The sequence below is a fragment of the Arachis hypogaea genome, chromosome 11 (genome assembly GCF_003086295.3).
Source record: "Arachis hypogaea cultivar Tifrunner chromosome 11, arahy.Tifrunner.gnm2.J5K5, whole genome shotgun sequence".
In the NCBI taxonomy this organism is placed as follows: domain Eukaryota; kingdom Viridiplantae; phylum Streptophyta; class Magnoliopsida; order Fabales; family Fabaceae; genus Arachis; species Arachis hypogaea.
In genome coordinates this window covers 85,861,200-85,886,748 of record NC_092046.1, presented here as the reverse complement: position 1 = coordinate 85,886,748, position 25,549 = coordinate 85,861,200, and the positions used below count along the sequence as shown (strand labels likewise).

Genomic DNA, 25,549 nt, shown 5'->3' with positions numbered 1-25,549 from the left:
AGTATAATCTAATCTATTTATTTTTAAAAAATTATTCAAATAATATAATAATATAAAAATAAATCCTAATAACATTTAAATTTATTATGAATAGATAAAGTTATTCTTAAATAAATAAAAATCATAATTAATTAGTATTTAATTATATTAATTAATTTTTTAATATAAAATCACACTTTTTTGTATTTTTTGTGTCTCTTTTATTATTATTATTTTTTATTATTTTTTAGACATTTTTTTTGTTTTCTACGGTACTCCCTAGTTCGACAGGCCAATGACTAATCTGCCACGGTACTAATTACACTACAAAAAAAAGGGTTTAAAATGGCATTGATATTACGGCAGTTTTAAAGAACCGCCGTAATATCCGGACATTATGGCATTTGGTTGCTACCATAATTACCTGTTTTTGGTGGCGGTTCTGGTGATTATGGCGGTTTTGAACCGCCATTTCACACGTATATAAAACAAAAAAACTGCAACCCTAGCTCATTAAACGAAACACATCTCATACAACGCTCTCGATCTCCCTTCTCTCTCTCCTTCATCTCCTCTGTGTAATTTACTGTTCAACCAGACGATCTCAGATCTTGGATCTTGGATCTTCCTTCCTTACATCTGCCGTCGACACTGCTTCCAAAGCCGACAAGATTATTTTCGTAACCTTACCCCCCCCTCTTCTCTCTCTCTCTCTCTCTCTCTCTCTCTCTCTCCCTGATCTCAAATCTAGTGCCAATGTCTTTAGTAGCTTCTGCTTTATGTGATTTGTAGTTGAGGTAGTGCCAATTTTGATTCGGAAGAAACTTTTGAAAGTGATGAGGAGCAATTTGATTGAGAAAGCTGTTGTTCAGGTGAGTGGTTACTGCCTAACTCCAATATGCATGTGCTATTGAGAAAACTGGGATGAAGTTTATTCACTGTTTTGCTACATTGATTAGGTCTTTGAAGGTACCTCTGGGATTGACAATAAGTTACAACTGTGCAATTTACTGGAGAGGTATAACTTGTTTTTATTATTGTCTACTTTAGCTTGATGTCCATGTGAAATTGAGTTTGCAAATTCATTGAATTTACTGTCTTTGATTTTTGCTCTCTGCAGTTTACTTCTTAGATGACCCTTTCTTCTGATTGCTCATTTTTGTAAAGAGAATCTGTTGTCCTTTGTATTCCTCTTCTGCTGTCTAATTTTCTCTTTAATCCCAAAACAAAAAAAAAATCATTGAGAAGCCTTGTTGGTTTTTTTGTATCCAAGTAACTACTTTTACTTTCACACTTGAATCCAATGAGCAAAGTAAGAAAAGGTATGCAACAACAATCTAAACACACAAAAAGACTTCATTTCTGAAATGCAGTCTAATTTTCTTCTTTCATAAGGATAGGTGAATTGAATAGCTATACTTTTGATAAAAATAAATGAATTCAGCTTTCTATTGCAAAATGGCTCGCGAACTTTTCTTTGATAAATTGGTAACTATCACTTGCTGTGTATGAAATCTATTTTGCATGTTTTAGGAAATCTAACTGCATCGGACTTATTTCATAGTTTAATATTGTAATATTTATGTTTGGATTAGCTTTAGTTCTTTCTAAACTATTTATTAAAAATGCATAATAAAGTGTAATTAAGATATGAAAAAGGAGTTTTTATTAGTGGTTTTAATTTTCCCCTGCTCAATTTAACGAGTGATTGAGTTCACTAAGAAATTAGTTGCTGTATTTAAGTCTTTGGCAAACTTTCTGTGTATTATATGTATTGACTGCATCGACCAAATGGAAAGAAAAATTAAGAATAAGAGTTTAAGCTTAACTTGGAGTTGTTTTTCATAAAAATCAACAATAAATGACATAAAAACTTGCTTATGCTAGGCCTCAGTTTCTTCCACTCCACTGTTTACTTAATAGTAAAAGAAAATGTTAGTGTAGTACCTAGAGACACAAAAAATATAAGTTGCTGCATTGACAGCTTTCTTTCATTTTGAAGTCTTTGGCAAACTTGCTGGCTTTTATATCTATTACATGCATACATCAACCAAATCAAAATAAAAATTAAGAGCACAGGCTTAGCTGAGGTTGTTCTTACTTCATAAAGTACAACAACAGATAAGGTCAAAAAAGTATAGTGTTGTGAAGAGCATAAATCTTACAAAAGTAAAATCACCTATGGATTCTTGACTTCAGGCAGGTGGTGAGGTTAGATTCTAAATACCAATTACCTTTATTTTTTCCCCTTCTCTGGAAATATGGTTTTGCTGTGGTGCATGATATTTGAATAAGGTATTCTGTATGGAATCTACTTTATTTTTCATTTTTCTTGTTTAGATAATAGCTAGACTTAAAAACCAAAATCTTTCCTCTTTCACAATTTCTGTTTTATTTTCATTTCATATATTATGGCATAGATATTCATGGTGAGAAAATCTGTTTGCATCTGCATTCTCTGATTTTGAGATTTTAGATAAAAAGAAAATTAAACAAGTTTGGTTCTAAAATAGAGATATTTTGCATTGTTAAATTATTTGATTCTTTATATAATTTTATTTCTCCTAATATATATGTACTGTGTAAATTATATATATGTTTTTTGTCATGAGACAATTAACAAGGAGGACCTCTTATTTATTGTGGTGGCTTAATAACTTTCACAGATTAAAATAAATAGTTAAGTAAGTTCTGAAAATACACTAAATTATGCTGTAAAAGAATATAAGAAATTTGTGTTTAGTACTGTGCTATACCACGTTGTTAACTGATCTTATTTTAACTGCTAATGCACTCCAGCTCAAGATGAAAAATGGAGATAAGATCTTAGCTGTTGAACATGTGGATGGAGGTGGTGTTGCAGCACTTAGCTTTTAGCACTTAGCTTTGCAAGTCAATTGTTGAATGCTTAAGTTAATTACTCAATGTGCTTATATTGTTCTGGCATTCATGAGTTATGATTCTGAAATTGTGTATGCTTATTATTATTTGCTATTTTATTCTTCATACCTCAAAATCTCTCTTCGTTTTCCATTTCTTTCTTCTCCACTCATTTAACAGTATTTTATTTTATTTTTTACAAAAGTACCAATATTTTCACTTATTGGATAATTTAAAATCTTTGTATGTTTAATTAATTACTGTAATAATTCTCACCCACACTACTAATCTATTTTTATGTGAAACAGGTTTTAGATTTTCTTCAATTCTTGCTGCTAGCTACTTTACTTTGAAAGCTTCAAGTTTTAATATTTGCTGGAAAAGAAAAAAGAAGGAAAATTATCATTTGAAAGAGGTAATTATAATTTTTCTTATATTTTCTTTTAGAATACTATTTAACTAAGTTTTTAATATCGTTTTTAACCATGCTATATATGCTTTATTGAATAAACTTCCAAAATTGTGCTGAGACATTTTATTACTTGGTTTTCTATGCAAGTAAATAAAGATTTTGTTACTTGGTTTCCTACGCAGGTAAATAGAAAAGTGATCATTTTTTGCTAATATTGAACAGTATTTGTGGATATAATAACTAATATGTTGTTCTATCATAATAGCTTATGAACCCAGACATTATGAATACTGTGCATGAGGATTTGAGATACTTAGCAAGGGGTCCATCACGATATGCCAAGAGGTTTTCTACATTTAGTATCAATGGGTTCTCCTTTCGAACTACCAATCGAGACAATGGGTTAAAGACCCCGAATAGTGGAGTTTTCTTAATGTCTTCAACTCCTTGTGTTGCTAGCGCTAGTGATTCTAATGTTAGGAATGCTGATTTGTCATATTATGACAAATTAGAAGATATTATAGAACTAAAGTACAATGGCCAATTTCGGGTTACTTTATTCAAATGTAAATGGGCTGACACCACTAGAGAACGGGGATGTAGAAAGGATAGTTGGGATTTTACTTTTGTTATTTTTTCACGAGTAATACACAGTGGTGACCGAGAGGAGGATGATCCATATATTGAAGCCTCACAAGCTCGAATGGTGTATTTTGTCAATGATGAAGTGAATAAAGATTGGAGTGTTGTCGTGCATTTGAAGCCAAGAGACTCATATGATATGGGGGGAAATGAAGATGATGAAGCATGTGAGGATGAGCCATGATTAGAGCAAAACTTGGATTCTTTATTTGAAAATGGTGATAATCTATCATTGTTAAGAGATGAGGTAGATGATGAAGTACTAGATGATGACATTGGAGAAGACGAGCACATATCGGAATAGTTAGTAGGTTAAATTAATTTATGGTATGAAATTTATATTTAAGTTTTTATTTAGTTATAATTCACATTTTATCTATACTTATTAATTATTTTATTTCCAACTACTAAGATTTGATCCACATTTTATTCTATATTTATTAATTATTTATTTCATCTATTATGCAGTTATGCCAAAGCAAAAGAGGTACAAGAATCCACTTAAAGCAGCAGCAGCAGCTGCAAATTCTTCACAAGACAAGTCTAAAGCTTATTTTTTTCCTAGTAAGAAGATTACTAAAACTCTAAAGCTTATTTCTTTGCCATTATTTAGTTATATTTGATGGTTATAATATATATTCTTTGTTATAATATTGAAGGCTCGATTTTGCTTCAAAGTGAGTGATAACTTGGCCAAACTATTTTTGCTCCAATCGCTTGGCAAAGAATGGAGGGAACATAGGATAAAGTTTTGGAATGATTTTTATGATCCGAGGTTGAGTAAAACCGAGATCATAAATAATGCACCAAAAGATATTGCTCCTGATCAATGGGCTTTATTCGTAGAATATTGTTTGAAGCCTGAAACTCAGGTAAGTACTTACTCTCCTAGTTAAATGTTGTCCTTTTTTACAGCCTTTGGAATATATATAATTATTAGGCATATCCACTAAAAAGCCTTATATGAAGCAGATATTATTGCTGCCTGCTCTTGTATTTTATTTTATATAGAGTTGGTAATGAACCAATGATAGCTTCTCATGCATTAGTGCTGCACTCTTTTGCTCTCTTAAAACCATTATTATTGTTATTATTATTATTTTCTTGGATCTCTTTTTATAAGCTTTGTTATATGTTGAATGCATATTTGCCTCTATTTAATTGTGTCCAAATTTAACTTGCAGAAACTTTGTAAGAGGAATCAAGAAATTCGGCAAAAACAAATAATTCCTCATACTTCAGGTGCTAAATCAATTGCAAGAAGAAGGGCTGAATTGGTAATCAATTAATTCATGCATATCTAATCTATCTCAAATATAATGCATGCATCATCTCTTAATTTTCTGCATATCTAATCTATCTCAAATCATAATTAGACGAATGATATATACATGATTGAAGTTAGCAGCCTGCTATTTTTTGATCGAGTCTTTCTACTTTTCTTAAATTTTAGACGGAAGAGACGGGAAAAGAAGTTAGTAGTGTTCAAATGTGGGACATTACTCACATGAAAATAGATGGAAGTTATGTTAATGAAAAAGGCTAAAGAAATAGCGGTAAGACTAAAGTGCAATAAGTAACTTGTTTGTATTTCTTTTTCTTTCTTTTTTATAAGATAATACTATTTTGATTCTTTCTCTTTCTTTTTATATATGTAGGAGAAGATTGAAGCACATAGTAGCCAACAACCGATGAAAATCAACTGTTAATTCTCCTCTTGATCCTCTTGGAGTTGTTTTTGGGTAAGAGCACCCTGGTCGTGTTCGAGGTTTAGGTATAGGAGCTGTTCCAACAATTGCTTTCAAGAACAATACTACAAGGATTAGTCAAATGAATTTAGGTTCTTCAAATGATGCTGGCACATCATCTACTTGTGGTCCAAATGTGCAAGAAGAGTTAGATACCGTTAAAGAGCAATTGCAAGCGCTAGTCTCCTATATTGCTTCTAAAGAAGGAGGTCAAATTCCAATACAATTGGCTGGAATGTTTCCTACTCAACAAGTTTCACAGATATAAATACGGTTATCCTCTTTTTTTTTTCCTTTGCTTATCTTCTTCAGTTTTTTTCTTAGGTTCGTAGTAAGGAAATCCTATAGCTATTTATGGATTAATTGTTGAAATTCTTTTATAATTGCTGAAATTCTTTTATAATCGTTCCTCAGTTCATAGTTATATAGGAGTTATCTCACCTGAATTTGGTTCATAAAATCTTTGTAGCAATGATATTACTATTGACTTTTCACTCCCACTTTCTCCAACTAGTGCCACTGTCTGAATTTTCATCAACACAATCAAATCCTTAGATTCTTTCTTAACAAATGTAAATTACATTGAACTAGTGTATTAATTGGTTCTAAGATACCTATCCTGAATGAATGGTTAAGGAAAGATATGTGAAAATATATGAACATTAGGCCTAGTTGGATACTTGAAAGTGACATGGTTGAATTTAATCTCTCCCTTCACATCTTGCAATGTGATTCCAGACTTATCACAGAAAGAAGCAACTGTTCTGATATTCCCTACTGCATCATTTGCTACTTGACTTGCTTCCTCATATTATTTCTATTGAATATAAGAAACATTAACATTGGTTAAATTGATAACTTAGTTGATTCATAAGCACAAAATAATTTAACATATATAATTAATTAAGGAAATAATAGTTGTAACATTTTTTGTGTGTGTTTTCTTTTCTTTTCTTATAAATTAAATCAGACCTAAAATATATATCAATATATGCCTTTTTCTTGCATTTCTTGTACTCATAATAATTATATTTTTGTTGTAGGGATTGGATCAGGAGAGTGAGATTCCATCACCAAAAGAGTTAGGAAGTAGGTCTTCTAGAGCAAGCAACAAGGAAGCATGACCTTGCATGATATATTAAGACGTATATTAAGGATTATATGTTAAGACGTATTATTGAAAAATGTTACTTTGATACTTTATTTTTGGAATATGACATTTCAATTATGACTTGAATTATGACTTTTGGATCATGTATGAATTAAAAATCATCTTATGATGTTTGATTTATAGTTATGCCTTTTGGTTATTACGAGATTTTTAAGTGAGTTTCGAAAATATCACTTTAAATTGGTGGTTTCAATATTATTTTAAAAAGCATAAAATTGTCATCATAATTAGGTACAAACGGCGGTTAGAAACCCCATTTTAAATGAAAACGATGCCATTATACGTTGGTAAAAATGGCGGTTAAAAACTGCTATTTTAAACGAAAATGATGCCATTATAATCTGGTAAAAATGGCGGTTATAATGGTAAAAACGGCGGTTATAGCCGCCATTTTAAACAATTCAAAAACTGCCATTTTATATGGAAATAATGGAGGTTACAAACCGCCATTTTAACCCTCAAAAAACCGCCGTAATAACCAGAATGGCACCCAGAATAACGGCATTTTTTGGAGGCGCCATTTTTAGTAATAATAGTGGTTCTAACCGCCGTAATTATCAAAAATAATCGCCATTTTAACCCTATTTTTTTGTACTGAAAATTTTATTTAAGAGTTCACTGTAACACCCTAACTATCAAAGCTCACGCTTCCGGCTGCGCAACTCTGATAGCTCGGACATTGCGACGACTCTTATACTATTTAATACTAAAATATGAGCCTGTTTAAAACTTTAAACCGCAATACCGCTCCAAAATACTTTCGTTCGGTGACGTACATCCGTACATACCATACAACTTACAAAACTCGCAAAGCGTACATACACACACACACACACACACACACACACACACACACACACATACACACACATACACACACACACACACATACACACATACACACACACACACACACATATATATATATATATATATATATATATATATATATATATATATTACAAGCATTAACCAATACAATTCCTATCCCTCTGACAGAATGTATAAAGATAAAGGTGAGAAAACAATAAATAATAAACCCTTCGTGACTTCAGCGTCCATATCCTGAAAAGGGAAATTTGTAGGGGGATGAGAACATCATCCTCGAAAGGTTTCTCAGTAGAGGGTTTTTGAGAATTACTATAATAGGATACGCGAGATAAAAATCATTTTAGTGATTGATGAGCGGATAATTTATACGCTTTTTGGCATTATTTTTAGTATGTTTTTAGTATATTTTAATTAGTTTTTATTATATTTTTATTAGTTTTTATTTAAAAATCACATTTCTGGACTTTACTATGAGTTTGTGTATTTTTCTGTGATTTCAGGTATTTTCTAGCTGAAATTGAGGGACCTGAGCAAAAATCTGATTCAGAGGCTCAAAAAGGACTGCAAATGCTGTTGGATTCTGACCTCCTTGCACTCAAAGTGGATTTTCTGGAGCTACAAAAGCCCAATTGGCGCGCTCTCAATTGCGTTGGAAAGTAGACATCTTGGGCTTTCCAGCAATATATAATAGTCCATACTTTAATCGAGATTTGATGGCCCAAATAGGCATTCCACGTCAGCTCAAGAATTCTCGTGTTTAACTCCAAAACTGGCACAAAAGCTGGAGTTAAACGCCCAAACTGGCACAAAAGCTGGCGTTTAACTCCAAGAAAAGTCTCTACACATGGAAGCTTCAATGCTCAGCCCAAGCACACACCAAGTGGGCCCGGAAGAAGATTTCTGCATTAATTACTTATTTTTGTAAACCCTAGGCTACAAGTTTTCTATAAATAGGACCTTTTGCTATTGTATTTGTATCGATCTTTGATAAGTCTTATGCTATCTTAGACACGTTTGGAGGCTGGCCATTCGGCCATGCCTAGACCTTGTTCTTATGTATTTTCAACGGTGGAGTTTTAAGATGTGGAGCTCTGCTGTTCTTCAAGAATTAATACAAAGTACTATTGTTTTTTTATTCAACTCAAGTTTATTTCTTCTCCAAGATATTCATTCGTTCTTCAACTTGATGGATGTGATGATCCGTGACACTCATCATCATTCTCACCTATGAGCATGTGCCTGACAACCACCTCTGTTCTACTAGCAATGGCTTGAATGCGTATCTCTTGGGTTTCTAATCTAAGATTGGAACCTTCGTGGTATAGGCTAGAATTATTGGCGGTCATTCTTGAGATCCGGAAAGTCTAAACCTTGCTTGTGGTATTCCGAGTAGGATCTGGGAAGGGATGACTGTGACGAGCTTCAAACTCACGATTGTGGGGCGTGTGACAGACGCAAAAGGATTAATGGATCCTATTCCGACATGATCGAGAACCGACAGATGATTAGCCGTGCGGTGACAGCGCATTTGGAACGTTTTCACTAAGAGAACGGGAAGTAGCCATTGACAACGGTGATGCCCAACATAAAGCTTGCCATGGAAAGGAGTATGAATGATTGGAAGAAGGCAATAGGAAAGCAGAGGTTCAGGAGGAACAAAGCATCTTCATACGCTTATCTGAAATTCCAACCAAAGAATTACCTAAGTATCTCTATCTTTATTTTATGTTTTATTCATCTTTTAATTATCAATTCTTCATCACCATCTGAATTCGCCTGACTGAGATTTACAAGGTGACCATAGCTTGCTTCAAGCCGACAGTCTCCGTGGGATCGACCCTTACTCACGTAAGGTATTACTTGGACGACCCAGTGCACTTGCTGGTTAGTTGTGCGGAATTGTGACAAAGTGTAATTCACATTTGAGAGCTCGAAGTCCTTTGGCACCATTGTTGATGATCACAATTTCGTGCACCACGTTTTTGGCGCCGTTGCCGGGGATTGTTCGAGTTTGGACAACTGACGGTTCATCTTGTTGCTTAGATTAGGTACTTTTCAGAATTTTTAAGAATGAATTCTAGAGTTTCAAGGTGATGCTCTTATTATCATAAAAGCTGATTGATTCTCATCAATTTAGCTGCTGAATGTAATGTCCTGCTGAAGCTTGGCCAAACATGTCTAATCTTTTTAGACTGAAGCTTTAGACTAACATTGCATGATTCCTGGAATTCTTATTGAAAGTTTTGATTCTCTTTATTTTCTTTTTCCATATAAGTTTCGAAAATCACAAAAAAATTTATATAATCATAAAAATCAAAAATATTTTATGTTTCTTGTTTGAGTCTAGTATCAATTTTTAAGTTTGGTGTCAATTGCATTCTTCTTGCATTTTTCGAAAACATGCAATATGTTCTTCATTAATCTTCAAATTGTTCTTGATGACTTCATTGCTCTGATCTTTAAATTCTCTTGTTTTGTGTGTTTTATTGTTTTTCATATGCATTCTCAATTTCTTAGTGTCTCTTATATAAAAATTTTTAAATTTGGTGTCCTGCATGCATTGTTTGTTTGATTTGAGTTTCCTAAGATTAATTATATTTTGATTATTTCTCATCATTGAAAAATTCAAAAAAAAAAAATTTCTCAAAACTATGTCTTTTCTAGTCAATAATACAGAGAATTGAAGATTCAGAACATTCAGCAGAGGAATCAAACAGAAAAAGCTAGGCGTTCAAAACGCCCAGTGAAGAAGGAAAACTGGCGTTTAAACGCCAGCCAGGGTACCTGGCTGGGCGTTTAACGCCCAAAAAGGTAGCATTTTGGGCGTTAAACGTCAGAATGGATGTCATTCTGGGCGTTTAATGCCAGGATGACACTAGAGGGAAGATTTTATTTTTAATTCAAATCTTTTTCAAATTTTCATAATTTTTCAAAATCAAATCTTTTTCAAATCATATCTTTTCAATCATATCTCTTCAAAATCAATTTCTTTCCATTTTTTATTATTATTTTCGAAAATCCTTGTTATAATTAATGATTTACTTCAAATTTTCTAGTTGTTACTTACCTATTAAGAAAGGATCAAAAGTTTTAATTCTAGAATCATATCTTTTAATTTCTTTTTAGTCAAGTAATCAACTTTAATTTTAAAAACTTTCTCTTTTTAGTTTGATTTTCAATCATATCTTCTCAATCATATCTTTTCAATCACATCTTTTTCAAAATTTACTCTCAATCATATCTTTTTGATTTCTAATTTCAAATTTTTTTTTTCAAAAATCACTTAATTTCTTTCCCAACCTTAATTTTCGAAAATCTCAATCAAATTTTCAAAATTTCTTTTAATTATTTCAAAATCTTCTTAATTTATTTTCGAAAATTCTTCCCCTCTTCTCACATCCTTCTATTTAAGGGACTATCACTCCTCCTCAAGGTGCAATTCGAACTCTATCCTTCTTTATATGTTCGAATTCTCTTCCATCTACCTCCTCCTTCTATTCTTCTTTTCCTCTGACACCTCAAGGAATCTCTATACTGTGACATAGAGGATTCCCTACTTTCTTGTTCTCTTCTCTTTCATATGAGCAGGAATAAAGATAAAGGCATACTTGTTCAAGCTGATCCTGAACCTGAAAGGACCTTGAAGAGAAAGCTAAGAGAAGCAAAAGCATAATTCTCTTTAGAGGGCCTAACAGAGCTCTTCAAAGAAGAAGAAACCATGGCAGCCGAAAACAACAATGCCAACAATGCAAGGAAGGTGCCTGGTGACTTTACTGCACCTACTCCCGATTTCTATGGGAGAAGCATCTCAATCCCTGCCATTGGAGCAAACAACTTTGAGCTTAAGCCTCAATTAGTTTCTCTAATGTAACAGAACTGCAAGTTTCATAGACTTCCATTGGAAGATCTTCATCAGTTCTTAGCTGAATTCTTGCAAATCTGTGACACTGTCAAGACCAATGGGGTTGACCCTGAAGTCTACAGACTTATGCTTTTTCCTTTTGCTGTAAGAGACAGAGCTAGGACATGGTTGGACTCACAACCTAAAGAAAGCCTGAACTCTTGGGAAAAGCTAGTCAATGCCTTCTTGGCAAAGTTCTTTCCACCTCAAAAATTGAGCAAGCTTAGAGTGGAAGTCCAAACCTTCATACAGAAGGAAGTTGAATCCCTCTATGAAGCTTGGGAAAGATACAAGCAATTAATCAGAAGATGTCCTTCTGACATGCTTTCTGAATGGAGCATCATATGAATTTTCTATGATGGTCTGTCTGAACTATCCAAGATGTCATTGGATAGCTCTGCTGGAGGATCTCTTCATCTGAAGAAGACGCCTGCAGAAGCTCAGGAACTCATTAAAATGGTTGCAAATAACCAATTCATGTACACTTCTAAAAGAAATCCTGTGAATAATGGGACAAATCAGAAGAAAGGAGTTCTTGAGATTGATACTCTGAATGCCATATTGGCTCAGAATAAAATATTGACCCAACAAGTCAATATGATTTCTCAGAGTCTGTCTGAAATGCAAGCAGCAACAGGCAGTACTAAGGAAGCTTCCTCTGAAGAAGAAGCTTATGATCCTGAGAACCCAGCAATGGAAGAGGTGAATTACATGGGAGAACCCTATGGAAACACCTATAATCCTTCATGGAGAAATCATCCAATTCTCTCATGGAAGGATCAACAGAGACCTCAACAAGGTTTCAACAACAATAATGGTGGAAGAAATAGGTTTAGCAATAGCAAGCCTTTTCCATCATCTTCTCAGCAACAGATAGAGAACTCTAAGCAAAGCCACTCTGACTTAGCAACCGTTGTCTCTGATCTAATTAAAACCACTCAAAGTTTCATGACTGAAACAAGGTCCTCCATTAGAAATTTGGAGGCACAAGTGGGTCAGCTAAGTAAGAAAATTACTGAACTCCCTCCTAGTACTATCCCAAGCAATACAGAAGAGAATCCAAAGAGAGAGTGCAAGGCCATAAACACGTCTCACATGGCCGAACCTGGAGAGGAGGAAGAGGCAGTAATCTCCACTGAGGAAGACCTCAATAGACGTCCACTGACCTCCAAGGAGTTCCCTAATGAGGAACCATGGGAATCTGAGGCTCAGACTGAGACTATAGAGATTCCATTGAATTTACTTCTGCCATTCATGAGCTCTGATGAGTATTCTTCCTCTGAAGAGGATGAAGATGTTACTGAAGAGTAAGTTGCTAAGTACCTTGGAGCAATCATGAAGCTAAATGCCAAGTTGTTTGGTAATGAGACTTGGGAGGATGAACCTCCATTGCTCACCAAAGAACTGGATGACTTGACTAGGCAGAAATTACCTCTGAAGAGACAAGATCCTGGAAAATTCTCAATACCTTGTACCATAGGCACCATGACCTTTGAGAAGGCTCTGTATAACCTAGGGTCAAGCATAAACCTCATGCCTCTCTCTGTAATGGAGAAGCTAGGGATCATTGAGGTTCAAGCTGCAAGAATCTCACTGGAGATGGCAGACAATTCAAAGAAACAGGCTTATGGACTTGTAGAGGATGTCTTGGTAAAGGTTAAAGACCATTACATCTCTGCTAATTTCATAATCCTAGAGACTGGGAAGTGTATGGATGAATCTGTCATCCTTGGCAGACCCTTCCCAGCCACAGCAAAAGCTGTGATTGATGTTGACAGAGGGGAATTAATCATTCAACTGAATGAAGACTCCCTTGTGTTTAAAGCTCAAGGATATCCCTCTGTCACCATGGAGAGGAAGCATGAAGAGCTTCTCTCAATACAGAGTCAAACAGAGCCTCCACAGTCAAACTCTAAGTTTGGTATTAGGAGGTCACAACCAAACTTTAAGTTTAGTGTTGAACCCCCACATTTAAACTCTATGTTTGGTGTTGGGAGGTTCCAACATTGCTCTGAACATCTGTGAGGCTCCATGAGAGCCACTGTCAAGCTATTGACATTAAAGAAGCGCTTGTTGGAAGGCAACCCAATTTTTACTTATCTATGTTAAATTTCTATTTTCTTTTGTTATTTTATGTTTTCTATAGGTTGATGATCATGTGAAAGTCACAAAAACAATTAAAAAAGAAAAAACAGAAGGAAAAAAAGTATGAAAAATAGAACACCCTGGAGGAGAAACTTACTGGCGTTTAAACGCCAGTAAGGGTAGCAGAATGGGCGTTAAATGCCAGAAATGGGCAGCAGCTTGGCGTTTAACGCCAGGATTGACAGCAAGGGGCGTTTTGCACACCACATGATGCAGGGATGAGAAATCCTTGACACCTCAGGATCTGTGGACCCCACAGGATCCCCACCTACCCCACCTCTCTCTTCTTCACCCTTTCACCAATCACCTCAATACCTCTTCCCCAAAAACACCGCTCACCTATCAAATCCCACCATTCTCTTCACCATTCACATCCATCCTTCATAAAACCCCACCTACCTCACCATTCAAATTCAAACCACTTTCCCACCCAAACCCACCCATAATGGCCGAACCATACCCCCCTCTCCACTCCTATATAAACCCATATTCACTCCTTCATTTTCACCCAACATACACACTACCTATCCCCCTTGGCCGAAATACTAAGCCCCCTCCATCTCCTCTATTTCTTCTTCTTCTACTCTCTTCTTTCTTCTTTTGCTCGAGGACGAGCAACCTTCTAAGTTTGGTGTGGTAAAAGCTAAAGCTTTTTTGTTTTTTCATAACCATTTATGGCACCAAAGGCCGGAGAAACCTCTAGAAGGAGGAAAGGAAAGGCACAAGCTTCCACTTCCGAGTTATGGGAGATGGAGAGATTCCTCTCAAAGGTGCATCAAGACCACTTCTATGAAGTTGTGGCCAAGAAGAAGGTGATCCCCGAAGTCCCTTTTAAGCTCAAAAATGGCGAATATCTAGAGATCCGACATGAGATCCGAAGAAGAGGTTGAGAAGTTCTCACCAACCCCATTCAACAAGTCGGAATCTTAATGGTTCAAGAGTTCTATGCCAATGCATGGATCACAAAGAACCATGATCAAATTGTGAACCCGGACCCCAAGAATTGGCTTACAATAGTCCGAGGGAAATACTTAGACTTTAGTCCGGAAAATGTAAGGTTGGCATTCAACTTGCCCATGATGTAAGGAGATGTACACCCAAACACTAGAAGGGTCAACTTTGATCAAAGGTTGGACCAAGTCCTCATGGACATCTGTGAAGAGGGCGCTCAATGGAAGAGAGATTCAAGAGGGAAGCTGGTTCAACTAAGAAGGCATGACCTTAAGCCCGTGGCTAGGGGATGGTTGGAGTTCATCCAACGCTCAATCATTCTCACTAGCAACCGGTCTGAAGTTACTATAGAACGGGCTATAATGATTCATAGCATCATGATTAGAGAGGAAGTAGAAGTTCATGAAGTTATATCCCAAGAACTCTACAAGGTGGCGGACAAGTCCTCTACTATGGCAAGGTTAGCCTTCCCTCATCTCATCTGTCACCTCTGCAATTCAGCTGGAATTGACATAGAGGAAGACATCCTCATTGATGAGGATAAGCCCATCACCAAGAAAAGGATGGAGCAAGTGAGAGAACCTCACCAAGAGCATGAGGAAACTCCTCATCATGAAATCCTTGAGATGCCTCAAGGGATGCATTTTCCTCCACAAAACTATTGGGAGCAAATCAATACCTCCCTAGGAGAATTAAGTTCCAACATAGGACAACTAAGGGTGGAGTACCAAGAGCATTCCATCCTCCTCCATGAAATTAGAGAAGACCAAAGAACCATGAGAGAGGAGCAACAAAGGCAAGGAAGAGACATTGAGGATCTCAAGCACTCCATAAGATCTTCAAGAGGAAGAACAAGCCGCCATCACTAAGGTGGACCCGTTCTTTAATTTCCTTGTTCTTTATCTTCTGTTTTTCAATTTTTTATGCTTTATGTTTATCTATATTTGTGTCTTTATTACATGATTCTTAGTGTCTAAGTGTCTATGCCTTAAAGCTATGAAAATGAATCCATCACCTTTCTTAAATGAAAAATGTTTTTAATTGAAAAAGAAAAAGAAAAAGAAGTGCATGAATTTCAAATTTTAAAACAGTTTAGTTATTTTGATGTGGTGGCAATACTATTATTTTTCTGAATGAATGCTTGAACAGTGCATATTTTCGAATTTGATTATTTATGAATGTTAAAATTGTTGGCTCTTGAAAGAATGATGGGAAAAGGAGAAATGTTATCTGATGATCTGAAAAATCATAAAATTGATTCTTGAAGCAAGAAAAAGCAGTGAAAAGCTTGCAGAAAAAAAGAGGCAAAAAAAAAGAGAAAAGAAAAAAAAAGAAAAGCAAGCAGAAAAAGCCAATACCCCTTTAAACCAAAAGGCAAGGGTGATAAAAAGGATCCAAGGCTTTGAGCATCAGTGGATAGGAGGGCCCACAGGAATAAAATCCTGGCCTAAGCGGCTAAACCAAGCTGTCCCTAACCATGTGCTTGTGGCGTGAAGGTGTCAAGTGAAAACTTGAGACTGAGCGGTTAAAGTCGTGGTCCAAAAGCAAAAAGAGTGTGCTTAAGAGCTCTGGACACCTCTAATTGGGGACTCTAGCAAAGCTGAGTCACAATCTGAAAAGGTTCACCCAGTTATGTTTCTGTGGCATTTATGTATCCGGTGGTAATACTGGAAAACAAAGTGCTTAGGGTCACAACCAAGACTTATAAAGTAGCTATGTTCAAGAATCAACATACTTAACTAGGAGAATCAATAACACTATCTAGATTCTGAGTTCCTATAGATGCCAATCATTCTGAACTTCAAAGGATAAAGTGAAATGCCAAAACTGTTCAGAAGCAAAAAGCTAAAAGCCCCGCTCATCTAATTAAATACTGATCTTCATAGATGTTTTTGGAATTCATTGTATATTCTCTTCTTTTTATCCTATTTGATTTTCGGTTGCTTCGGGACAAGCAACAATTTAAGTTTGGTGTTGTGATGAGCGGATAATTTATACGCTTTTTGGCATTGTTTTTAGTATGTTTTTAGTATATTTTAATTAGTTTTATTATATTTTTATTAGTTTTTATTTAAAAATCACATTTCTGGACTTTACTATGAGTTTGTATGTTTTTCTGTGATTTCAGGTATTTTCTGGCTGAAATTAAGGGACCTAAGCAAAAATCTGATTCAGAGGCTGAAAAAGGACTGCAGATGCTGTTGGATTCTGACCTCCCTGCACTCAAAGTGGATTTTCTAGAGATACAGAAACCCAATTGGTGCGCTCTCAATTGAGTTGGTAAGTACACATCTTGGGCTTTCTAGAAATATATAATAGTCCATACTTTGCCCGAGATTTGATGGCCCAAACAGGCGTTCCAAGTCAGCTCAAGAATTCTGGCGTTTAACTCCAAAACTGGCACAAAAGCTGGAGTTAAACTCCCAAACTGGCACAAAAGCTGGCGTTTAACTCCAAGAAAAGTCTCTACACATGGAAGCTTCAATGCTCAGCCCAAGCACACACCAAGTGGGCCCGGAAGAAGATTTATGCATTAATTACTTATTTCTGTAAACCCTAGGCTACCAGTTTTCTATAAATAGGACCTTTTGCTATTGTATTTGTATCGATCTTTGATAAGTCTTATGCTATTGTAGACACGTTTGGAGGCTGGCCATTCGGCCATGCCTAGACCTTGTTCTTATGTATTTTCAACAGTGGAGTTTTAAGATGTGGAGCTCTGCTGTTCTTCAAGAATTAATACAAAGTACTATTGTTTTTTTATTCAACTCAAGTTTATTTCTTCTCCAAGATATTCATTTGTTCTTCAACTTGATGGATGTGATGATCCGTGACACTCATCATCATTCTCACCTATGAACATGTGCCTGACAACCACCTCTGTTCTACTAGCAATGGCTTGAATGCGTATCTCTTGGGTTTCTAATCTAAGATTGGAACCTTCGTGGTATAGGCTAGAATTATTGGCAGTCATTCTTGAGATCCAGAAAGTCTAAACCTTGTCTGTGGTATTCCGAGTAGGATCTGGAAAGGGATGACTGTGACGATCTTCAAACTCGCGATTGTGGGGCGTGTGAAAGACGCAAAAGGATCAATGGATCCTATTCCGACATGATCGAGAACCGACAGATGATTAGCCGTGCGGTGACAGTGCATTTGGAATATTTTCACTGAGAGGACGGGAAGTTGCCATTGACAACGGTGATGCCCAACATAAAGCTTGCCATGGAAAGGAGTATGAATGATTGGAGGAAGGCAATAGGAAAGCAGAGGTTCAGGAGGAACAAAGCATCTTCATACGCTTATCTGAAATTCCAACCAAAGAATTACATAAGTATCTCTATCTTTATTTTATGTTTTATTCATCTTTTAATTATCAATTCTTCATCACCATCTGAATTCGCCTGACTAAGATTTACAAGGTGACCATAGCTTGCTTCAAGCCGACAGTCTCCGTGGGATCGACCCTTACTCACGTAAGGTATTACTTGGACGACCCAGTGCACTTGCTAGTTAGTTTTGCAGAATTGTGACAAAGTGTGATTCATATTTGAGAGGTCCAAGTCCTTTGGCGCCATTGTTGATGATCACAATTTTGTGCACCAGTGATCAATAACTGCCTTTTGCATCTTTTCAAAAGCAAGGGCTTACCATCAAGAAAATCTGAAACCTTTTCTGAAAGAGGAAACTGTTCATTTTAAATAAAATTCAAAAGCTTTTCAAAAGTTTATCTATGCTGAACCAAATTAGCCTTTCATACTTTGCCAAACCAGAAATATCAACCAGACATGGCCTTCGGCCCACCTCATGATCAACCACGGCTCTAGGCCCAAACAACCCAAATAACAACAATCACCACAGTCCAACAGAGTCTCAGTCGCAAACACAAATAGGAAAGTTCAAGCACAAACAAACAGTTACTGCAAGTAGAACAATTAGCAGTTAATCACAAGTAATCACAAAGGCAAACCAAGTACAATATGCACACCCAAACAATGTCACATAGATGCATATGATGCATGCCTGTCCTAGTGGCTGATGATATCATCTGTCGATTATAAAGCCTACCCAACAAGTCCTGGTAGCTAACCATTGGACTATCCCTCTGTCGTGCATCTCCAACTCGAGTTATACTCAATATAAATCATAATCTCATATATATCCAACACCCTCACTGGTGTATATTTACGGGGCCGAGCTCATCCAGGACTTTCACAGTACCCGGCCACACTTACGACATAGGGTCAGCAGAGTATCAAGTCTCAACCTGGAGCACGTGGTGGCTAGCCACTGCTTTTACCCAGGGAAACTCGTATCTCAGATAATTGGAAGTGCAACCATCACTTTATCAGCTCAAAATCATTCATACTCATATACAGCCATTCCAGCTCATAACATATTTCACAATCAGCCATAATTCATTATCATATACAGCCATTCCGGCTCATAACATAAAGCACTTCCACCATCCAACATCATCAAACTCATAGAATCATCATTCAAGCCATAAATCACTTTTTCTCAATTCAATTTACTTTGAAATAAAAAAAATCAATTCTTTCCAGCCTTAGCTTTAAAATCCCTATTTCACAAATCTTTTCAGGCTTATAGCCACTTTTCCTTAAATGTAACTTTCTCTTTTCTAAAACAAAGTCAGCCTCAGCATCATATTTTTAAAATTCCAAAACCAAGCCAAATTAAAATCTCCTTTGAAGGATTCAAAATCACTCATACTATTATAGGATTCGATAATAAAATTTCTCAGCCGAGTCTCAAGACTTTAGGGAAGGACAATCTATCTCAATTTCTTAAAAAGTCTTTAAAATTCTTAAAATCATAGATCCTCGGTTTATGAAAATAAAAACAGAGTTTATTATAAAACTGGATCATATAAAGTCACAAGCCCCAACCCAATCCAAAGTCAATTCACTTCAAACAGAACTGATTCATTTAAATTAAAACCACTTTCAGGTTCCTCCTTAAACCAATTCTCTGACTTCTTCCAAAGTGTCACAAACGTGATCATTCAGTCAAAGTTCAATTTCCTTTAAAATCACTAAAAGCTCCTTTGAACGAAATCTTTAAGTCTAACTAAAAGCAAAAGTCCTTTTTGTATTAAAACAAATATTAGAACATAATACTTTCCTTTGGTGATTCAAATGATAATATAATTCATTTGTAAATAAATCGAACTCAAGGCAAGTAGTTTACTTAAATAAATTAAGCTCGAAAACATAAATATTTTCTTAATAAATCAGATAATACGATTTCCTAAATCCAAACCTTTCTAAATAACTTTTCAAACAAAGTCTAGGAGTTTATAGAAATTTCGGCAGCACCTCCCCTAAAACTTGGACTTTGCCACCCGGTTTGGGTCCCAACTAAACCGTTCCACAATCTTTTTCAATAGCCCAAAATCCAAAATTAGTTCAAAAGCAAGCTAAATCCAGCAGTCATCTCATTTTCTTATCTCAAGGATACCATTTCAAAAATCAAATCGTTATCAACCGAGTAAACTCGTTTCCAAAACCTTAAAGAAACAGTTCAGCAACAATTCATTTATCAAAACCAAATCAATTAAAGCAAACCAGGCTGAGCCCAAAAGAGTATTCTATTTTTCACATTATCAAGAAATCAACTCAACTCAAATCGATTCCCAACGGATTAAACTCGATCTCAAATCTTTAAAAGAATCAACTTCAAAAACATTCCGTTTCACAAAGCCGCACAACAATCCAGTCAAACAAACGTTCGTAATTGACGAACGGATTTTTGACGGTCTAGAATTTCACAAATGAAACCTCGTTGCAAGTATAGTTTTTAAACCAACAAAGAATTCTTTCGTACAAATAAATTTGGTTGTCACAAGTAACAAACCCCTAAAAATAATAACCGAAGTATTCAAACCTCGGGTCGTCTCTCTAGGAATTGCAGGGAGGTGTATCTATTATTGGTTGTGGAAAAGTATCTTTTTGGTTTTTTTAAAATAAGGAACAAGGAATGTAAATGACAAGAAAATAAACTAATAATTAATAAAGCTCTTGGCAAGGAATGAGAATTAGAAGTCCTATCCTAGTTATCCTTATCAATTATGATGTCAATTGTCCATTGCTTCCACTTAGTTAACCTCTAACTATGAAGGTAAGTCAAATGGATGAATCAATATGAATTCTCAAGTCCTAGTCAACTCCCAAGGAAAGACTAGAGTTAGTGGGATTCAAGTCAATTAACAACTTTCAATTATCAATCAACAAAGGAGTTTGATAACTCAAGAGTCTCCAATCACTCAATTCAAGCTAAGAATATAAAAATCTAACTTAAAACCCTCCCAAGCATTCTATCAAACACTTGGAAGGCACAACATAAAAACATAGAAAAGTAATAAGAGATAATAAAATCCAAACAACCAATTGAAAGCATCAATAACATAAATTGAAGAAAGCAATCATAAATATGAAATACCTCAAATTGCATTAAATAGAAAATCAAATCTAACATAGAGTTCATAAACTAAATTGGCAACATAAAGTAATCAATAAGGAAAATAAATAAACTAGAATGCTAGAACAAATAAAAGTAGAAGAGAAACTAAATTAAAGGAGCATTGAACCTGGAATCGAGAAGAAATAAACCTAAAACTAAGAGAAATCCTAAAACCTAGAGAGAGGAGAGAGCCTCTCTCTCTAGAAACTACATCTAAAACCTAAATTGTGAATAATGAGAAGTGTCTGAATGAATGAATGCATTCCCCCACTCTGTAGCCGCTAATATGTGTTTTCTGGGCCGAAAACTGGGTCAAAAATAGCCCAGAAATCGCCCCCAGTGATTTCTGATACATCCAGCACGTGGCTTTGTCACGCGTACACGTTGTCCACACGTACGCGTGGATTGAATTTTTGCCAGGTCACGCGTACACGTGATCCACGCGTGTGTGTAGCCTAACAGCGTGGCAACTATGGCAAATTATATATCATTTCGAAGCCCCGGATGTTAGCTTTCCAACCGCAACCAGTACCGCCTCATTTGGACCTCTGTAGCTCAAGTTATAGTCGATTTACTATGAAGAGGGCAGGCTTGACAGCTTAGCAATTCCTTCAATTTCTTGTATTCCTTCCACTTTTGCATGCTTCCTTTCCATCCTCTAAGCCATTCTTGCCCTATAAACCGTGAAATCACTTAACACACATATCAAGGCATCGAATGGTAATAAGAGAGGATTAAAGTTAGCAAATTTAGGGCCAAAGAAGCATGTTTTCAATCATAGCACAAAATCAGGAAGGAAAATATAAAACATGCAAATTCTATAAATAAGTGTGAGAATAGTGGATAAAATCCACTCAATTAAGCACAAAATGTACCACGAAATAGTGGTGCATCAGTAATCATTCAAGACAACTAGACAATACATAAGACTGATAAAATCACCAAATAGACATTGTCTCACATCAGTATCCATATGTAATAACTCCAATATATAAAACATAGTTTTCGGGAAAACAGGCCCTACCTCGGCTCGCTATCACATAATTTAACGCAACAATCCCTGCTGAGTCTAAACCGGCAGCAGCAGCGGCAACAATTCTAACATGACCGAGGCGGTTGCAGCAGCACCAACTCCGGTTACGCTCGCAGCAGCAACAATTTTGACAATCCCAGCATAAACACCACATTACTAAAACAGAGATATTGTATATCATAATTAAAATAAGAATATACAGAGAAACATAGTACCAAACGGAACAAGAACAGAGCGTTACAAGATTATCAATAGAGGTTTAATGTCAAAACGAATGGGATGGTGCAGTCACTCCTCTCCGCTGGTAACGAGTTCCAACTGTAACGATTCCAGAAAACCCAACAGAGCCAATAACATCAGAGGCACTTAAAAGATGTTACAGAACAATAAGAGCTCAGAAATGGTAGCTAGGCACAATTAACTCACCATAAATGATAGCAGTAGCCAGAAATTCTGGCAACGGCGGCGGCAGAGGAACGGTTCCTCCTCTGAACTTGATGGTGGCAGAACAGCGACTCTGATGGCGGCAGAGGCTCCGGTAGCTACGAGAACCAGGAGCAGAGACAAAATTGCGCAAGCCATTCCTCCAAACCTCCAAAAACAGCACCAGCTCCAACAAAGCTCGATGGTGATAGAAGCTTACTTTAGTGCTGGTAATGCTGGACAGAACGACCAAGGGAACGGAGGGCACTTACGGCGGCACTGGAGCGACGGCGGCGGAACCCTCGCGGTGGTGGCTGTGGATCGGTGGCGATGGGTGATGTGTATTTTCGGAAAACGAATTCCAAACACACAAATCTAACCGGCAAGTGTACCGGGTCGCATCAAGTAATAAAACTCACGGGAGTGAGGTCGATCCCACAGGGATTGAAGGATTGAGCAATTTTAGTTTAGTGGTTGATTTAGTCAAGCGTGGTTTGTATTCGACAGAAGCTAAATTGCATGAAATTAAAAGGGAGAGGGACAATTGCAGTAAATTAAAGAGCAGAGAAGGTAAATGTGCTGAATCTTAAAGTGCAAATAATATAAATTGCAGAAACTTAAATTGCAAGAAATGTAAATTGCAGAATTTTAAAGTGCAAGAAATGTAAATGGCTTGAATGGTAAAGGGAATTGGGAAGTGGATTTGCTGGAATTAAACAAGGAAAAGTAGAATGCAATAAACAGAAAAGTAGAAAGTGACTTGAATTGAACCGGATCTCAAACGGAAATGTAAATGAACTTGAAAAGCTTTAAACAGAGAATTTAAAATGCAAACTCCAGATCTCAGGACCCAAGAGACTAGATAACCGACTCTAGATCTCAATGCCTTCCTAGATCCAAATGTAAAATTCAATTGCAAGAAATTAAAGATCAAAACAGAAGAAAGCTTGAATGTAGATCTCAATTCTCCAATGGTGCAGTAAAAGAAACAGAAAGAGATCTCAAGGTGAGATTGAGACAGAATTTCCCCAATTCTCAACACTCAAGACTCAAGACAAGTGTAATTGAAATTGGAAACAAGAAAACTAAGAGGAAGAGAATTCAATTCTCCTTCCCCAAACTCAGAAACTCAGAACAATTCAAAACCAAAAGCTCTCCAAAAACTACTCAGCAAAAACTAAAAGGAAAGCTCTCCGAAAAACTTAAATCCTAAGCTATTTATACACTTTCTTCAAATGGTCTTCAAGCCTTGAATTGGGCCTTTGCTCTTGATGGAATTGGGTTGATAAAGGCCTTGGTTGATTGCTCTTGGAGTTGGAGAAAGATCCATTGTGAACCGGGTTGAAATCATGAAAGTTTGAGTAAAAGTTTGAGTAAAAGTTTGAGGCAAACTTTTACTCAAAATTTTTATACCAGATGGCTTCACTTGCTGCTACCAACGTTTGGGCTAAAGTTTGAGGTCAAACTTTTGCTCAAACGTTGGCCCCCTTTTGTATATCTGTGGCGCCAACGTTTGCCAAAAAGCTTGAGGCAAACGTTGGCGCAAACTTTTCTCCTCCAGGGTGTGCAAGTGTGGCGCCAACGTTTTCCAAAAAGTTTGAGGCAAACGTTGGCGCAAGCTTTTCTCCTCCAGGGTGTTGTTTTTGTGATGCCAACGTTTGCCAAAAAGTTTGAGGCAAACGTTGGCTCAAGCTTTTCTCCCAAAAGTTTGAGCTAAAGTTTAAGGCAAACTTTTGCTTAAGCTTTTTTCCTCTGGAGTGTTTTCAACTCTTCCAAAAGTTTGAGCTAAAGTTTGAGGCAAACTTTGGCTCAAGCTTTTTTTCCTCTATTGCTCCTAGCCATTCCTTCTTCCTTCAACCTTCTTCAAAACTCTTTCCACCTATCATCAATCAATCAAAACAGTCAAAGCTATGCCTCAAATCATGAGATTGTGTTTCTTTCATAATATATGACAATTATAGCATAAAATCTCATGAAAGTGCATGAATTCATACATTGTTGATTGAATCAGATGAATCATGGAAATCTACCCAATTGGCTTGCTTATGGCTTAAGAAAGTGCATAAAATCAATTGAAAACAAAAGAAAAAGGCTAGTGAAACTAGGCTAAGATGACTTGTCATCACAACACCAAACTTAAAGCTTGCTTGTCCCCAAGCAAGAAAGGAATTATGCTCAAAGGTTCTTTTAATTAAGACGGATTGAAGAATAACTTGTAAGGTCCTGTGAGTGAAGTGATTAAGAAACAGTGGGGTGAACTCTAAATTATATGCTCATGCAAGGGCTTCAGTGCTTACTAGTCCTCACATATTGGGGGTCTTAGGTCCTAGGACTTTCATCCAAATGATATCATGGAGATCTCTCTATAGGTAATCACCTTGAAGCAGCTTATAGTTTCTGTGCTTTGGTCTTGACTCTAAGTGTCATGTCTCAAAGCGGCTCTTTAGATAAACTTTCAATCAATACTCCTAAACCAGTTGGTTTTAAGGTATTAGGTGTTAAAGCACCCCTAAGGATTTACTTGCTCAAGCCTCTTTCTTTGACACAATTCAACCACAAGCATTTACTAGGATAACAACTCTTTGAGTTTTTGTTTCTTTTTTTCTTTTCTGCCTAGTAATTGATACTCAGAGCCTTGGGCCATGTTCTTTTTATTTTTGTATTTTCTTTATTTTTTTTTTGTTTTGTTTGCTGCTTTTTGGATCAATAATTGTTTGAGAATCTCCACAACACTTCTTTGAACTCTATGTCCCGCCTATGAGCTCCCATGCAAGTTTTCATAAGCATGCAACCTCAATACATAATCACACAACCAGAACCACCACTTCTCCTAATCTTTTGCTTGCCTCAAAATTGTTTAATTCCTCAACCCTTCTTTTCAAAGAACTTTCATGTGATGCATTTTTTTTTGAATTATTGAGTGCAAACAAGTTTTGGAGATAGTGTTGTA

General features: G+C 36.2%; 1 long non-coding RNA gene and 1 other non-coding gene across 2 annotated transcripts; one reads left to right on the top strand and one right to left on the bottom strand.

Annotated features, from left to right (window-relative positions):
* Window positions 1-4,723: 4,723 nt before the first annotated feature.
* Window positions 4,724-5,470, top strand: LOC112723956 (uncharacterized). The gene is made up of 3 exons (XR_003163245.3): window positions 4,724-4,785; window positions 5,098-5,190; window positions 5,367-5,470. It is a non-coding gene; the product is annotated as an uncharacterized lncRNA (long non-coding RNA).
* A 6,313-nt stretch (window positions 5,471-11,783) lies between these two features.
* On the bottom strand, window positions 11,784-11,891 carry LOC112724423 (small nucleolar RNA R71). Its single transcript, XR_003163586.1, has one exon. It is a non-coding gene; the product is annotated as a small nucleolar RNA R71 (small nucleolar RNA).
* Between the last annotated feature and the right edge of the window lie 13,658 nt (window positions 11,892-25,549).